Source organism: Urocitellus parryii, chromosome 5 (genome assembly GCF_045843805.1).
Source record: "Urocitellus parryii isolate mUroPar1 chromosome 5, mUroPar1.hap1, whole genome shotgun sequence".
NCBI lineage: Eukaryota > Metazoa > Chordata > Mammalia > Rodentia > Sciuridae > Urocitellus > Urocitellus parryii.
This window is the reverse complement of record NC_135535.1, coordinates 167811701-167830148: the sequence shown is the minus strand read 5'-3', so window position 1 is coordinate 167830148 and position 18448 is coordinate 167811701. Positions and strand designations below refer to the sequence as shown.

General features: G+C 38.8%; 1 protein-coding gene across 1 annotated transcript in view; it reads left to right on the top strand.

Moving 5' to 3' along the window:
• The window catches only part of Dydc1 (DPY30 domain containing 1), a 72349-nt gene that overhangs the window by 26661 nt on the left and 27240 nt on the right, over positions 1-18448 (top strand). The gene's annotated exons all lie outside the window — the stretch shown is intronic.

The window sequence follows — 18448 nt, the reverse complement described above, 5'->3', positions numbered from 1 at the left end:
TGTACCTTGTCAGAGATTGATTGTCTAGATGTTAGTAACCATTCTCTAACTTGTACTCAACTAGGGTCATTTTGACCTACTTCTCTTCTGCTTGCTTGCTGCTATGCCAGCCTGGGAAGTCCTGTGGGGAATACCAATGTACCCACTGCATTGTCTCGTTGACTGCCCAATTCAGCTTCTTTACTTGCTTGCTTACATTGGCTAAACCCCCAAACATCCCTTTTGTATTTTTTTTTTTTTTTGGCTTAAATATGAGGCCATCTGAAGGCGGGTACGCCACTCTGACTATCTCATTCTTTGGAGAGCAGAGTGACCGCCCCTGGCCAGCAATAAAGGCTTAATTGGAATGGCAATGTGTGGTCTGAGAGTTATTTGGGGGTCTCGGTATAATAGAAAGAGGAATTTGACTCAGATTGGGAGCAGAACAACACAGTTTTGACTAATAGCTTCCCAAGAACTTGTCTCTTATGTTGAAATTTCCTTGGAAAGTGTGGCCAGATTCTTTATCCCTTTTCAGTTGTGTCTGTTCATGGCTTACCTCTAGCATTTATCTTTCCTGGAAACACAGTTTGGTAAACATCCCATATCAGCTGTCATCTTATCTCCAAAGACAGAGAAGCTTTGGAAACTTTATCACTTTCTAAAGAAAACGCTTTGAGAATCATTCTGTGGGTCATCCTGACTGACCCCATTCTCTAATGCTATGATTTCCAGTTTTATTTTTGAGAGCTATCATCTTTGTTAATCTTAGTCTGGGGTTGTGTTTTGCAAAAGTTTCTAAAAAAAGTTAAGGTAAGAAAATTGTGCTAGTCAGCTTATCATTGCTGTGACAAAATACCTCAGATAAACAATTTATAAGGAGGAAAGGTTTATTTTGGCTTACAAATTTCAGATTTTGGTCCATGGTCAGCTGGCTTTCCTGCTTTTAGGCTTGTGATGAGAAAAAACATCTTGGCAGTGAGCACATGGGAGAGCAAAGCTGCTCTCCTCATGGCAACAAGGAAGTGAAAAAGTGAAAGGAAGGGGCAAAGGTCTCAATTTCCCCTCCACCAGCATGCCCCCAGTAACCTAACTTCCTTCCACTAGGCTCCGCCTCTTAAAAGTCCCACCATCTTCCAGTTAGTGCCACAGGATGGTGACCAAGCCTTAGACAAATGAGCCTTTAGAGAATACTTAAAATCCAAACCATCACACAAAGTAAACCTGAAGTGGGGAATTTTCATGGCTATCTAATAATGCAGCATAGGATCCTGAAAGAAAACTTCTTTTGAAAGCTTTAGCTGGGGTAGCACTGATCATAAATTCGGAACTTTCAGATAACATCTGTAGGGATACTTGATCTGGAACTAGTTTATCCTGTTTGTTATGGTTTGGATGTGAGGTGTTCCTCAAAAGCATATGTATGAGACAATGTAAGAAGGTTCAGAGGGGAAATGATTGGGTTGTGAGAGTCTTAACCCAATTAGTGAATAATCCCCTGATGGAGATTAACTGAGTGGTAACTGAAGTGGTAGGGTGTGGCTGGAGGAGGTGGGAATTGGGCGTGGATTTGGGGTATATATTTGTGTCTGGCAAGTGGAGTCTCTCTCTGCTTCTTGATCACCATGATGTGAGCTGCTTCCCTCAGCCACACACTCTACCATGATGTTCAGCCTCATCTAAAGACCCTAGAAATGGAGCCAGCCTTCTATGGATGAAGACCTCTGAAACAGTGAGCCCTCAAATTTTTTCTCCTCTATGGTTGTTCTGGGCAGATCTTTTAGTCACAGCAATGAAAAAGTTGACTGTTTTCTGTTTTTTTTTTTTTTTTTTTCTTGAAAAGAGATTAAATGAGACAAAGAACTTACCTCAGGAAAGAAAATGCAGAGCACTTCTTCCTGAAGGGCCACGGGCATATGGCACCGTGAGCTCAGTCTCAGCTCAATCTTGTTCCCAACTGCTCCTGATTTTTGAGACATTTTCACTTGTCTATCTATCTCTGAAGATTGTTTTTCCCTTTGGATAATGTTTACTAGGGAACTTCATCGAGTTAAACCCCTCCATAGAATTTCTGACAGTATTTTCTGGGACAATTGCCCTGGCTCACAGTATTCATTACTCTTTCTTCTCTTGAAGAATTGCTTGTAAGATTTTTATCCCTTTTTTTTTGTACCAGGTATTGAATCCAGGGGCACTTAACTCTGAGCCACATCCCAGCCCCTTTTATTTTTTATTTTGATATAGGATCTTACTAAGTTGCTTAGGGCCTTGCTAAGTTGCTGAGGCTGGCTTTGAAACCTGTGATGATCCTCCTGACTCAGCCTCCCAAGATGTTGGGATTATAAAAGTATGCCACCATACCCAGCTTCTGACTAATCTCATACCTGAATATTTTTAAAAAAAGACCACGCACACACACACACACACACACACACACAGTTACTTTTGGTAGCATTCACAGGGGGATTTGTACTTTATTTGGAAGCTTTACCCACAGCAGTGATCATTCTTTTGCTATCTTATTTTGAGGGATCTGGTGATGTGTACTAATGTGACTGATTACTCTGTGGAATCTCTTTGGTAGGTGTGGCTACTCCTGAAGAGTAATCCTAAGAAACTATTACCTATTTCAGGATTCACTTAGTTTTATCGTTTCTCATTGAGTCAATGCATCATCTTTTAGATGAGATTGGGCACGTTCAGGGTGGGATGGCTGTAGACTGAATCATCATTTAGAATCTTCTTCATTAGTGGTTTTGTTCTGATCATTTTAACCTTTGGACATAATTTTTCTATATAAATTTTGGGATATCTTCTGTTCTAGTCAATCCTATTGGTGGAAACTTCTCTTTCTGAGACTTTTTTCGTAGTACTTATGTTCTAAAAATGGCACCGAAAATGCTTCTTCCCAACAGTACTTTTGAGAGAGAGGGCAATTTCCTTCTGGAGTTCTGTAAGTTGGACTCAAATGCTCTTGAAAGTACTTGTGAGGATTCATGCCTTGGTTGACCTCCTTTCTACATGGTAACCACCCTGAAAGAGCTGCTTAGGGAGTTGTCCTAGTCATATTTATACTTCATGACATCTGCAGAGTTGTCATTTGGGAAATGTAAATGTACTCGATCTTTTTTTTTTTTTTTTTCCCTTGCAGTGCTGGGGAGGGAGCCCAGGGCATTGTACATGTTAGGCAAGTGCCCTACCACTGAGGCACATCCTAGCCCTTTGAGACTTTTTTATTGTTATACTTTACTTTGGCTAAACAAGGGGTAGTTTTTCAGCCAATGATAGTTTTGGGTCCTGCCGTTATGTTCCTGGAAATTATCCTTTTGATAATGGTAACCTAGGATTTTTTTTTTACATTTCTAATAATTCTTTTAGAATCAGTATCTTTTGGCCATCACCCAAGAGGACAATAGACCCAAGAAACACTATCTAGTGCCACCTTGATTTCCCACTATGGCTCCCAAGGGCTGCTTTTTGGGGACAGTTTTGGGGACTCTCTTCCCTCTGTGACACTGGGACTGGATTTTCATTGAAGGACTTTCAGAGAAAGTTTCATCTTGACAGATGGAGCCCACTCACAAAAGCAGGAAGACCCAGAGGGCCTTTCCTTCACTCATGGTAGGCACGTGATGTGACTCAGTGGCAAGCCAGCCTTGAGGACTGATGGCTCACATGTTCAACTATCTTCATCTCAGTCATAAACTTTAATCCTGCCTGAAGAAATCACTCATTAGCTTTTCTTTGCTGACAAGCATCTTCTGATGGTTACATTTTTAGTTGATTAAAGCTATTTCATTTTCATATTCTGCTAATATTTGATATCACAGCTTTAATATTTGTTTCCTGGTAGTTTTATTCCCTATCTACAGGTAGAGAGGGGGGGATTTATTTACCCATTGATATTAATTCAATCTTTTGAAAAAGCATAATATCCATAACAATTAAGAATGATTATTACTCATTAATTATTCAAAAGGGATGTTTTCACTAGAGGATAATATTCTCTCACTGAGAAGAACTTTGATTTATGGACTTTATCATTTATACAATTATCATTATAACAGTGTCTCTAATATGAATTTTTGAAATTTCCTTTGAATTTTTGAAGTTTGAGATTTAAATGCTTAGGGCTCAGTTAATTTTGGCTGAAAACCAAGACACCTAAAATATGCCCGAATGAGCTCGAGTGCTTCTGAACAACAATGGTCATTTGAAAGTTCTGTGAAAATTTCATTTCGTCTAAGAGGTAAGAAAAGGACTGTAACCAGCTTGGCTCAAAAAGTCTGTGAGCAGGGAAATTAGACTCTCTTTAATAGGACTTGTTACTCAGCACAGCTCAGCAGTCAAGTGCAGCGGCTCCTGACAGAGACCCAAGTGCCATCTCTCAGCCTTTGACCTTGTCCCAGCCACTGACCCCTCTGAACCTTAGCTGTTTCCTCACCCAAAATGGGAGGATTATAAGAGTCCCCAGCTTGTTGTCAGAAGTAACTAAGATGATGCAATTAGGCACTTAGCACAGTGCTGGGCATATGGTCTACATCCCGAATAAGTCAGATATTATTATGGGAAACTAAGATATAGCGCATTTAAATGATGTCTGTTCCTTCCCTTAAACACATGTGGAGGAATAAAGTTAATCAGTAAGAGGAGGATCCACACATTCCCTTTGGAACATCTGATGGACATGTGTCCTTTTGGGGGAAGATGCATTCCATCCTTGACTCTTACTCTTTTAAAATCTCTTTAAAAGCAGGAATTATTTGGAGGTAAATTTACTTGAACTTTTAATTTGATCCTAAACAAATGAAAACTGGAAACCTTCCTAGACCTCTCCTTCTCACTGTGGCTTCTTCCTCCCTAGCATCCCTAAGATTTGCCCTTCCTCTACATCTTCAGCCTCTGTGGCAATTCTTTCACATCCACAGAACTCACACTCTAGTACTTACTCCTATCCCCATGCCTTTGCACATGCCCTGCCCTTGGGTCAGAAATGCTCATTGTGGTCTCTCAACCTGCCTTGTTTATGGCATCATTTCTTTCTATACTGGGGATCTTGATGTAGTCATTGAACATCTCCCGTGCACTCCGCACTGAATCCCTCACCTCTCCTGCTCATCACAGCTGCCCTGAAAGGTGGACAGGTAGGTGAAAAGAGCTGCCAATCACAAGAACAAGGAGGCAGGAAAAACAAGACAGTCTGCCTTCAGTTTACCTGGTGGAGCTACACCAGCTTGGGCAGGGCTGAGATATGTCATGGCACCTTACAGAGAGAGGCAAGAAAGACTGAACTCTGAGTGAATGTGTTCAGCTTCCTTTAGAGAGGAAGTGTCAATCAGAAGGGGCAGTGCAAGCATGCACAGTGACCCCAAAGCACTGCCCTGAGGGGATTGGAAACTTGGCCATTTACTTCACAACTTTCTGACCCTGAGCAAGGCTGGCTGTCAGAGAAGCTCTGTTGCCATCATCCTGATATTCTGGTATTCTTTTTTCTTCAGTCATGGGTATTGAGCCCAGGAATGCTCTATCACTGACATACAGCCCCAGCCATTTTTTATTTTTATTTTGAAGCAGCATCTCACTAAGTTGCCCAGGCTGGGCTCTAACTTGTGATCTCTTCCTTCCTTGGCCTCCTGAGGAGCTAGCATTATAGGCAAGTGCCACCATCTCCACATCATCCTGTTATTCTTAATACATTTTGAACACAGGGATTCTGCATTTTCATATGACCTTGGGCCCTACAAATTAGGAAGCCGTCCTGTCCAGCACATGTAAGTGCTCAATACATGGACAGAAGACGACACACATTAGCCTAGCCCAATACGGGCTTGGCATCATCAATATCACTGTCTCCACCTCCACATCTTGTTGCAAGGTTTTCAGGGGCAATAGTGCACTGGAACCCTCCTTCTAGAACCTTCTACCCTCTTCAGAATTAAGTCTCTGATGGTTTCCTTGGCTTATTTCTTTTTTTAGTATTATTTCTTTTCTTTCTTTTTAATTTTTTTTTAAATCGCAGATTTGCTTGAATGCAGTACTGAAGGAGGTACTAGATAAGAAACCAAGGAATGTAAACACTCAGTTTCTGGCCTCTAGTTGGGAGATAATAAGCTGCTGTGGCATTCAATCTCTTGGAGGCTTTAAGCGGAAAGACAAGTCATGTGTTCCTTGATGAAGGGGATAAGATCTGAATAATGTGTCTTTGGGCTATTTTGTCATTGTGCAAACATCTGAAAGTGTACACACATAAACCAAAAAGTATAACCTTTTAAAAGGTTACAGACCTGCACAGGATGTAACTGTACTGAATATTGCAGGCAGAGGTAACACATGGTTTTTGTGTGTCTCAGCATAAACAAACATAGAAAAAGTTCAGTAACAATGTAGTATGAAAGATAAAAGATAATACAACTGGTATTTGCCAGGAATGAAGCTCGTGGGCCTGGAAGTTGCTCTGGGTGACTCTGAATGAGTGGTAAGTGACATGGAGGCCCAGGATGTCACTGTCTCTTTGAACACTATACTCTTGGGCTACACTAAATTTACAAAACATATTTTTCTTTCTTTGACAATAAATTAATCTTATCTTACCATAACTTGTTTATATTGTAGACTTTTCATTTTTAAAAATGTTCCCTCTTTTGTAATAACTTAGTTTAAAACACAAACACATTTTACAGCCATACAAAAATATTTCCTTTTAATATATCCTCGTTCTATATTTTTTCTATTTTTAAAATGTTTTGCTTCGTTTTATTTTTCACTTTTTAAACTTTTGTTGTTGTTGTTGTTGTTAAAAACTGAGACACAGACACACATTAGCCTAGCCCAACATGGGGTTGGGATCATCAATCTCACTGTTTTCATCTCCACACCTTGTCCCTGCAAGGTCTTCAGGGGCAATAGTGCACTGGAACCCTCCTTCTGGAACCTTCTACCCTTTTCAGAATTAAGTCTCTGATGGTTTCTTAGCTTATTTCTTTGGTGTTTTTCTTTTTTATTAAAGATTTGCTTGAAAGCAGGTAATGCACTGTGAACATTCCTGTCTGTGAAAACTTTTCTGTTAGGATTCCTGTTTTCAATCCTTCCAAGGAGCTTCTTGAAGTCTACAAAAACTGTTGCTAAGCTTTTCGCTGTTAATTTCTTGCAAGCTCTTCTTTTTCTTTCACATTTTTGTTTTTCTAGCCCCTTTTCAGCAGTAGGACTTTTTCAGCTCCACTGTGGCATTACGGGACCACACTGTCAGATATGTGTTGGTCACTAACCGAGGCAATGTTATATAGCATGCAACTGCAGCCTAGAGACCAGCCTTCACTGAGGTATGCCTTCCTTTTTTCTAATAATAATTGGAGTTTATTAGAAAATGTGAATTATTACAGAAAGATATAACTCAAAGCCACTGTCTCCTGTAATCCCTACCACTGTGACAACACTATTAAGTTTGGTGTTTATTCTTGCTAATATTTGTCATGGCTTCTACTAATATATTATCAATATTATTTGTTATCAGCCTGTGGATATAGTTCAGTGGTTGAGAATTTGCCTGTGTGAGGCCCTGGGTTCAACACCACAAAATATTATTCATTGTTAATATTTCCATTATATTGAAAATGGGATCTTTTTCTTTCCCCTCTTCCCTCCCTCTTTCTTTCATATTGGGGTTTGAACTCAGGGGTGCTCTACCACTGAGTTAAATCCCCAGCCCTTTTTTATTTTTATTTTGAGATAGGGTCTAAGTTGCCAAGGCTGCTCTTAAATTTGTGCTTCTCCTGCCTCAGCCTCCCAAGCAGCTTGAAAATGGAATATTTCTTTGTATTCTATAAATGGCTCCCTTTTAAAATTAAGATATAATTCACATGTAATAAAATTTTCCCTATTTAAAGTATCATTCATCAATTTTAGTGTATTTTCACAGTTGTGCTACTATTATAATCTAAGAATGTTTTTATCATCCAAAAAAGAAAGTTCATACCCACTAGCAGTTATTCTACATATTTTCCTTCTCCCAACCCCTGGCAAGCAGTGATCTATTTTTTGTTTCTATAGATTTGCTTATTGTGAATAATTTTTATAAATATAGTTATGTAATATGTGACCTTTTGCATTTGGCTCATTTTATTAGTATAATGTTTTAGATTCACTCATGATGTGGCATGACATTACGTACTTAGTGGATAAATAATATTCCAATGCATGAACATCATTCATTTTATTTATCTATTCATCAGTTGATACATATTTGTGTTTATATATCTTTTGGATGTTATGAATAATGCTGCTATGAATATTCATGTTCAAGTTTTTCCGTGTATATATATTTTTACTTCCTTTGGATATATACCTAGGCATGAAATGACTTGGTCATATAATAATTATGTTCAACCTTTTGGGAAATTGCTAAACTGTTTTTCTAAAGTGTGTACCACAATCAACATTACTACCAGAAAAGTGTGAGGGCTCCAATTTCTCCATATATTCATAAATGCTTTTAAAAAATTATTTAAAAGTAGTTGGGGGTTCATCCCAATAAAGTCATATATGCATGAAATTCAGTTTCAGTTCTCATTCTTCCACTTTTCCAATCCCTCCTCTTTTCTGTTCTCCTTCCTCTACTTGTCTTCCTTTTGCTCATCTGTTTATTTATTTTTGATTGGTTCTTTCTACTTATACATAAAGGTTAAGTTCCCTATGGTATAGTTGTATATGCACATAACATGATTTTTTAAAAAAATTGATTTCTGCATTTCCTCTCCTTTCCCATCCTTCCTCTCTCCCTCTCAATCTCCTTCTACATTACTGATCTTCTCTGTATCTTATGACATCTACTTCTCCCCTCCTTTCTTTCATTTTATTGTAGTAGCTTTCACATATGAGAGAAAACATTCAATCCTTGACTTCCTGAGTCTGGCTTATTTCACTTAACATGGTGTTTTCCAGTTCCATTCATTTACCAGCAAATGTCATAATTTTGTTCTTTATGGCTGAGTAAAACTCCATCATGTATATACCACATTTTCTTAATCCATTAATCTGTTGACAGGCATCTGGGTTGATTCCATAACTTAGCAATCACTTCACAAATGCTTTTTATTATCTTTTTGTTACAGAGATTTTAGTGGGTGCAGTGGTGGCATCTCATGAGGTTTTGATTTACATTTCCTTGTTGATCAAGGATTTTGTGCATCATTTCACATATGTATTTGCCGTTTGTATGTGTTCTTCATGGAAATGCCTATTCAAATTCTTTGCTCATTTAGAATTTGGTTTTCTTTTCATCAGAGCTGTAAGAGTTATTTATATGTTTTCTGGACACCAAAACTTATCAGCTGTTTTGCAAATACTTTCTCCTAATCTGTGAACTGTATTTTGGCTGTTTAAATTAGGTGTGTGTACAGTTGTGTCGAAGAGTTGTTTTTTTTTTTTTTTTTTTTTTTTAGAGAGAGAGTGAGAGAGGAGAGAGAGAGTGTGAGAGAGGAGAGAGAGAGAAAGAGAGAGAGAGAATTTTTAATATTTATTTTTTAGTTCTCGGCGGACACACATCTTTGTTGGTATGTGGTGCTGAGGATTGAACCCAGGCCGCCCACATGCCAGGCGAGAGCGCTACCGCTTGAGCCACATCCCCAGCCCGCAGAGTTGTTTTAATTTGCATTTCCCTGGTGACTTATGAAATGAGCCTCTTTTCACATGCTGCCATCTGCATACCTTCTTTGGTGAGGCTTCTGTTCAGGTCTATGGCTCATTTTAAATTGAGTTGTTGTTTTTTTTATTATTGAGTTTTAAGACATCTTCAATATTTGCTTAACAATCCCTATTGTATGTCTGGTTATGCATATGTTAATTGGCTTTACTTGGTTATTCCATATGTTTATGTATTTCAGAATATCACATCGTACATCATAAGTGCATACAATTTTTATTGTCAATTAAAATTTTAATTAATTAATTAAAAATCTTTGATGTACATGAGATCACTTACATTTTCTTTTATAGGAGTCTTACAGTTTTGAGTTTTACATTTGAGATCCCATTTGAGTTAATTTTTTTATTTCATTTGAGTTAATTTTTTGTGAGAGTTTCTCAATTATTTTTGCATGTGGATGCTGTTGTTATTTAGATATATTAGGTGTCCCCCAAAAGCTCATGGGTGAGACTATACAAGAACATTCAGAGGTGAAATGATTAGGTTATGAGACCTTAACCTAATTGGTGGATTAATCCACTGATATGGATTAACCAGGCAGTAGCTATAGGTAGGTAGGGCGTGACTGGAAGAAGTAGGTCACTGGGGGCATGCCTTTGGAGTTTGTATTTTGTCCTTCATGAGTGGAGCTCTGTCTCTGCTTCCTGGTTACCATGGTCTGAGTTGCTTTTATGGACCAAGTGCTTTTGCCGTGATAGTATCTTTGCCTTAGGTACAATCAGCAGGTCATGAACTAGACCTCTGAAACTGTCAAACAAAATAAACTTTTCCTCCTCTAAGTTGTTCTTCCAGATTTTTTGGTAACAGCCACACCAAAGCTGACTAAAACAGATGCCCAATTGTTTCAGCACCATTTGTTGAAAAGACTATTTTTGCTGCATTGTATTGCCTTTGCTTTTTTGTCAAAGATAATCAATCGACTATGTTTATGTGAGTTTATTTCAGAACTCTCTACTATGTTCTAATGATTTATTCATCTGTTCTTCCACCAGTGTTATATTGTCTTGATTACTGTGCTCTATCATAAGACTTGAACTTGGGTAGTGCCAGTTTCAACTTTGTTCTTCTTCAGTATTGTGTAGGCTATTTGGGGACTTTTACCTTTTCATATAAACTTATAATCAGTTTGTTGATATCCACAAAATCATTTGCTACAATTCTGATTAGAATTGCCTTGAATATAGAAAGATGAGTATAACCAGCATCCTGACAATATTGAGTCTTCCTATACATGAAAATTAAATGTTTCCTCATTTATTTAGTTCTTTGATTTCATTCCTTAGAGACTTGTACTAATCTTCATATAGATCATATATATGGTGTTACATTATTATTTCAAATTTTTATTGCTGGAATACAGGAAAATGATGGACTTTTGTTGATTGAACTTATATCCTTTATCCCTAATGTCATTGCTTATTCATTTCAAAAGTTGTTTTGTTTGTTTGGTCATTTTTCCTATATAATCATGACATTGAGCAAAGAACAATTTTATTTTTTTCTTTCCAATCTATATACCTTTTATATATTTTTGGTCTTATTGTGTTAGCTGTGATTTCCACAATGATATTGAAAATGAGAGGTGAGGAGTACTTTCTTGCTTACTTCAAGATGTTAGTGGGAAACTTCTAGTTTCTAATCACTAAGAATAAAATTAGCTATGTGTTTTTGATAGTTATTCTTTATCAAGCTAAGAAAGTTACTCACCAATGAGATTTTATCATGCATGGGTTTGGGTTTATCAAAACTTCTTTCTGCATCTATTTATATGATCATATAGTTTTTCTTTTTCAGTTAGTTGAGTTGATGGGTAATATTAATTCATTTTCAAATGTTAAACCAGCCTTGCACACCTAGGATAAATCTTAATTGAATAATTTATGTATGAGGTCCTGGGTTCAATCCCCAGTACTGGAAAAAAAAAGACTTCCATCTGTTCTTCAATGTATAATTCTTTTTATACATTTAGGAAAAAATCCTCTAGTCTTTGCCAGCTACCCTGGAAAGTCTGGCTGAATGCTTACCTACCAGGTACAAATTCTATGTGATGATCTCAGTACATCCCTCAGTGCTTTACTGAAAGATTGAATGGATCGAGGCCAGTTTCCTAGATTTACCCTTCCATCATAAAGCAGCTTCCTGTGCACAAGACCTCCTGTTTGGGCTTAACTCCTAATCAAATACAAACTCAAGCTAGTCTCCAAGCTATGATCTCTCAAGGCTTGATTATATCCTGCTCTTCCCTCAATAAACCTTTGTTCCCTTTTGATATATGGACACAACATCCTTCCTAGCAAAGACCACTCCTGAGGCCCATTAGGACCTAGTTCTGCAAGCCATTCCTGTCCTAAGATTTGACAATTTTTCACTAGTAACCTGGTAGGTAAAATTCTTTGAATAAGATATAAGAATATCTTATTCTTCAGGCACCATCTTACACCTCAGGCAGCAAATAAACAAACCATCTTTCCATTACCATAGTAACTACCTGAAGTAAGTACGGAATTAATTGTGCAAATTATAGCATTTCACATATCTTTCCCAACAAATGGTTTATTTTCTCCCAACCACACACGTAAAAGAAGTGACTACTTGGGCTGAGGTTGTGGCTCAGTGTAGAGCACTTGCCTACACATGTGAGGCACTGGGTTTAATCCTTAGCACCACATAAAAATAAAATAAAAGGTATTGTGTCCACCTACAACTAAAGAATATGTATTTTTAAAAAAAGAAGTGACAACTTTAAAAAGGGCTACTACTAATTATGCCATTTTATAAAATCTGGCTTTTCTCTAGCATAGTAGCTCTCAAAGTGGGGTAATTCTTCCTTACCCCCAACTAGGGCAATTAACCATTCCAGTTTGTCCAGAACTTCTCTGGTTTTTAGGACTGAAAGTCTGTGTCCTGGGAATCCCCTCAGTCTGAGGTAAGCTGGGGTGGTTGGTCACCCTACCCAGAGGGGCATGTGGTAATATTTGGTTCTTATCATTCAATGTTTTTAGATGGCTTTGCATCACTGTGACCAATATACCTGACAAGAACAACTTAGAGAAGGAAAAGTTTATTTTGGCTCACAGTTTCAGAAGTTCAGTGCATGATTGGCTGACTCCATTGCTCTGGGCCCAAGATCAGGCAGAATATCATGATGGATGTGGCAGAGGAAAGCCACTCAGGCCATGGAAGCCAGGAAGCAGAGACCTTGAGTACAAGGAGTTATGGATGTTATAATGCCCAAGGGTCTACCCCCAATCACTTTTTTCTCCAGCCACTCCTTACCTGCCTACAGTTACCACACACTAATCCATCTGAATTATTAATCTATCAAATGCATCAACCCACTAATTCAATTACAGCTCTCATAATCTGATAATTTCACCTCTGAATATTCCTGTATTGTCTCATACAAGAGCTTTGGGGAGGACACCTCATATCCAAATTCTAACATCTAGGTAAGTTATGTGCTACTGGCATCCAGTGTGCAGACTGAATTCTAATGAGCATCTTTCAAATATACAATATGAAAGCCCACTACAACAAAGAATGTCTAAAACATTAGTAGTACCAAGGTCCAGAAATTACCCTCTAGCATTTTGCTACTCAAAATGTGGTTTTTGGATTGGCAGTTTAAGTATTACCTAGAATATTGTTGAAATGCAGAGTCTCTGGTTCTACCCCAAATCAAGGGAATGAGAACTGACCTGATGATTAACAGCTGCATGGAAAGTTCCCCAGGAAAGTTGCATGAACGTTACAACCTAGGAAGTACTCTTCTGGTGCTCTTATTGTTGATTCTCTTTTAGCATCAGCATGGATTTAAATGGTTCCAACGAATTATAAATATAGGTTTATCGTTGAAAGTTGGTGTCACCACAGTTCTACCAAGGCCCAGATTGATCCTTCTCACATGAAAGCATTCTTAATTTTTGATAATAACTACATAATGTCCCAGAGTCATTTTTGCTCTCCTGGACCCTAGAAAGAATCTTCTTTCTGAAGAGACCTGGTGCATTTTATGGAGAATAGAATCAAGATACCTGAACCAAGCTATAGGGGGTTGTACATCCAAGCATTTGAGGCAGAGAAATCAGAGAACTAGGACGTTAGGCAAGAGGTTAAAGAAATCTGTCTTTCCCTAAAACAAATAAACACACACACACACACACACACACACACACACACACACACTCTCTCAGTGTAAGTACAGGCTCCTCTAGAATCAGGAATGAAAGCAATGGAAGGAATAATTGAAGAAAAACACAAGTTCTTGCATTTTACCCTAATATTCTTTGTTTTGTTTTGTTTTGAGATGGGATATTTATATGTTGCTGAAGAGGTCCCCTGTCTCAGCCTCCTGTGTAGTCAGCACTACAGATGCAAGCCACCACATCTGGCCTGACACTAGTCCTTCATTTTCATAGGCACTGATGACATTTATCATGTAGTTTTTGTTTCAAACTTCATTGTTTTAAAAGTCTGCATACAAATTCATAATAACTCTCTCAGCAATATGTAAATATATCCAAGATTCACAAAGTCAATGAAATATGTAAGAAAATACAACTTCATTAAGAATTATCAGAGTGTAAATTCCATCCATCTTGGTTTCTTTGGTCTCTCAGCTCTGTCTCTTCAACTCACAGAGTCCACCAGGCTCACCTAGGGTCTCTCTCTTCTTTCTCCATGGCCTGGAAACTCTCTAGGCAATGAACTGACCACCAAATGATTTATCTCATTTCTTTCCTGGCTCTCAGGGCTTACAGTCCTTCATTGCCTGATTCCCACTGTCTTAAAAACTGTCATGCTGGGATCCTAATTAGAATAAGATGTATTACACGTTTGTACAAATATGTCAAAATATACTGTACTGTCATGTATAACTAAAAAGAACAAATAAAAACTGTCACTTCATAAAAAAAAAAGAATTATCAGAGGAAGAGAGTTTCTTGGATAGATGACATGTTCCAGGAAGCATGTGAAAATGAAGGTGGGGAGTAATGCTTTGGGAGCAGCAATTGAAGGAGACCAGAATAATTCTGGCTGTCTGGAAGGGAGAATGTGGGAAAGGTAAAAGCAAAGGGGGAAATAGCAGGCTTCTGTGATGGCAGGAAGCAGAGGGAAGAGCAGAAAAGAGGGTGTAAATATGTTAGAGAGTTTGTGTCTCAGGATGTGGGGCCCAAGGGAGCAGAGGTCAGGCTGGGAAGGAGGGCTGTTGCTGCCACAAGGGCTTCCCCTTGGGGTGGGAGAGGAGCCAAAGCACCCTGTGCTCATCTTCCCTCTGCTGTAATGCCCCGGTCCTCCCCCGCCTCCAGCCTTTCCCTCTGTCAAGGCAGGGGAAGAGAGTCCTGGCAGGCCAAAGGAAAACCTGGTGAGCAGAAGGCCTGTGGTGCCTGTTAACAAATGCCCAGGTAAGTGACACATCAGCACATGAAAACAGGGACCAGAATGTGGGAGAGGAAATGGCCTGGGAAAAGGCAAGGTGTCTTTGGGCATTTGCAGGTTATTCTGTGTGGCTGGCTGGAGGGCCCCTCAGGGAATGGGGTGGGCACTGGCATTGAAAAGGTTGGCAGGTGTCAAAATACATTCTACTGTCATGTCTAACTAGAAAGAACAAAAATTTTTAAAAAAAGAAAAGAAAAGGTTGGTAGGACCCCCATCCCCTCTCCCATCATGAATAGCTTTTTATGCTGTTCCAAAGTACTCAGACTTCATTCTGAGTGAACAGAGACATGCAGAAGGATGGGTACCACATGCCAGACAAGAGACCTTCACTTTCTTTGACATGAAGAGATTGGATTGTGGTCTTTAAACTTTTACTAAACTGGGAATCATAAAGGTGTTATCTCACTTATAGCGCTTGGTAAAAGAAGTATTTGGGCATTTAGTTTGAGACATTAGTACTTATTCTAAAAGCCCACAAGATGGGGATGTTTCTCAATGAAAATATTCTTCCATTTCTTATCTGTATTTCTTTCTTCCTCTGTCTCCACTCTCCTTATTTCTACTTCCCATTGCCTGGCCAAGCAGTCAGACATTTGGTGAACTCTGTTTTCCTCCAGTGACAATCCCTCTCCTCCATTCATGTTCTAGCCCACCGGGGTTTCCTCTCATTCATGCTGGGTTGGGGGCTTTCTCCACTACTTGAACCTCATTGACTCTGGGTGGCTGAATGCCTTTGAATTAATCATGAACTATTTTGCATTATTTCTGTAATGTAGCCTTCTTTCTGAAGAGATGTGTGTTGCAGGAAGAGTTGTTAGGACCCTCACCTCCTGTGCGTATTTCCCCACCTTGAGTGTGTATAGAACTGGTGACTAGGATGGGATATCATGGCTATGGTAGGGAGATGATCAAGTTCATCAATAGAGAGATCCATGTGGATGAGCCCTTAAAAGAGGTCAGAGAGATTCAAAGCAGAGATTTTTTTTTTCTTGGCTTTGAATGTGCAAACAACATGTTGTGGATAGGGTCACATAGTGGGAATGGCCTTTACAAGCTGATATTGCCTCTCCACTGCAAGCCGATAAGAAAGAGGGGTCCTCAGTCCTACAACTGCAAGGAACTAAATTCTACCAACAACCAATGAGCTATGGCCAACATTTTGATTTTTACCTGGAGATTGAACAGAATACCTTGTGAATCATGCCTGGATCTCTGGCCTATGTAACTGTGACAGATAGGTGTTGTTTTAAACTGCCAGTTTGTGGTAATTTGTTTCAGCAATAGAAAACTAATAAATTCAGTCTTCCATGTTAAGATGTAGGACAGAGGACCCTTACTCTTTTCTCTGTTGCTATACCAGAAGGAACTGGATAAGAAACTATTAGGAGAAGAGGGTCCCCATGGGATGGGAGGGGTATCTGAAGGGACCTCCATTGACCCTATTCACTTTTTTGGTAAAGCACTAATGCAAATGACTCAGGTATTTTCTCTCCTCTTCACTAAGCACAAAACACAAAATTAAAATGATTTTACCCTAATGACCCTCAATTTTTATTCCCATATCACTTGGATATGGATCCTGAATAATGAAGTTTTCCTATATGGCCTGTATGCTGTTTGCCTCAGCTCCCCATTGAGTTGGCTGGTTTGTGTCCCTCATAAGAATTAACTTGATATAGCTGAGCTCATCAATACTACACAACAGCTAAATAAACTTATGCCAGGATCACTGGAAAAATGGAAGATAAAAACAGTGTCACAATGATTTTTAGTTGTTTTTAAAACAGTCCACATTTTCATTTACATTACCATATCGTTGGGATTCCAAGCTCTTTTTGTATTTCATATGCAGTTTTACAATCTTTAAAGAAAGCATGATGATCATGTTTCACAATTTCAGCTAAAGCATCCTTAGAAAGTCAGAAGGGATTCTAAGTTTAGGGGTCTGTCCTACGTAGGTCCTGGACACACTGAAGTATTCTGGGTTCTTGGAGAACAGGAGGAATGAACACATTCACAGCAAACCTGCTGTCTTGTGGGAAATAAAGCCTAAAAATAATTCTAAGGAATATTTGTAATAGTATTCTAACTCCAAGTGCTACCGCCAAGCATCACCCAATTTATGATGAGTTTTAAAACATAGCTAAGAAGGTAAACTTGCTTCTGGAGTAGAAGAAATCCATAAAGACACACGTCTAAGCCAAGCATTATTATCTCCTAATGTCAGGACAGTATCTCTTATAGGATCTCAGGTATTTAAAATTGTTACACTTGAAAATGAACATTGTCATTCACAGAGTTGAAATGAAAAACTTCTGAGCCCCCTTCAGTCCATGAACAGAAAATCCAGCCTCTGCTCTGGGATCTTACAGAAAAGCCACAGCTGGGCTAGGGGCTTTGGTCTTTCCTGAAGCTTGGGTGGGGACAATAATTCAAAGATGCCCCCTTTTGTGGTATCCCCTGCCTGTCCCCTTCATAGGTATGATATATCCAGCATGCCCTTACTTGCTCTTTCTCTTGTGTCCTTTATTGCAAGAAGAGCCACCACTATCCACCCCTGGGACTCAAGCCAGAAACCTGGCAGCTGTCTTGGATTTCCCACACCCATTCTCTACCCTTTTGGGGACCAAATGCCCTTTGGTTTCCTTCTTAATTCTTACATCACATGAGACACCATAGTGTGGTGGTTAAGTGCAGAAACACTGGCATTTTATGTGTTCCACAAATAAGGTAGAATCGTTCAGCCTTAAAAAGGAAGGAAATTCTGATGATATTTGAATCAAACTTGAGGACAGTATGCTAAATGAACCAAGCCTGCCACAAAAAGACAAATACTGTGTGACTCAGATGAGGCATGTAGAATAGTCAAAATCATAGATACACAAAGTGGAATGGTGGCTTCTGGGGGCTGGAGGGGATGGGAGTTTTCATTCAATGGGCACAGAGTCCTAGGTTTGCATTATGAAAAGAGACTCAGTGCTGATTGGTGATGTTTGCCTACCAATATTAACATACTTAATACACTTAGTCCACTCAGGATTGGTTATAATAGTAAATTTTATGTTGTGTTTGATTACAATAAAAAATTGGAAAACATGAGACAAACTGGCATATACAGTGAGGGAAAATACCTGTTATTAATGACAGATAGACTCCAGGGTATGTGTAAATATTCTGGGAGGCCTGACTGCAAAGTACAGCTACAGTTAAGACATGTGCATAAGAGATGATGTGCTTTCACTGGGCAGTCTCCAAATAAATGATAAAACAAGAGGTAAAAGACTCAGTTCCATTCCTTATTTTAAAAATCTTTATTTTCTGAGTTGATTT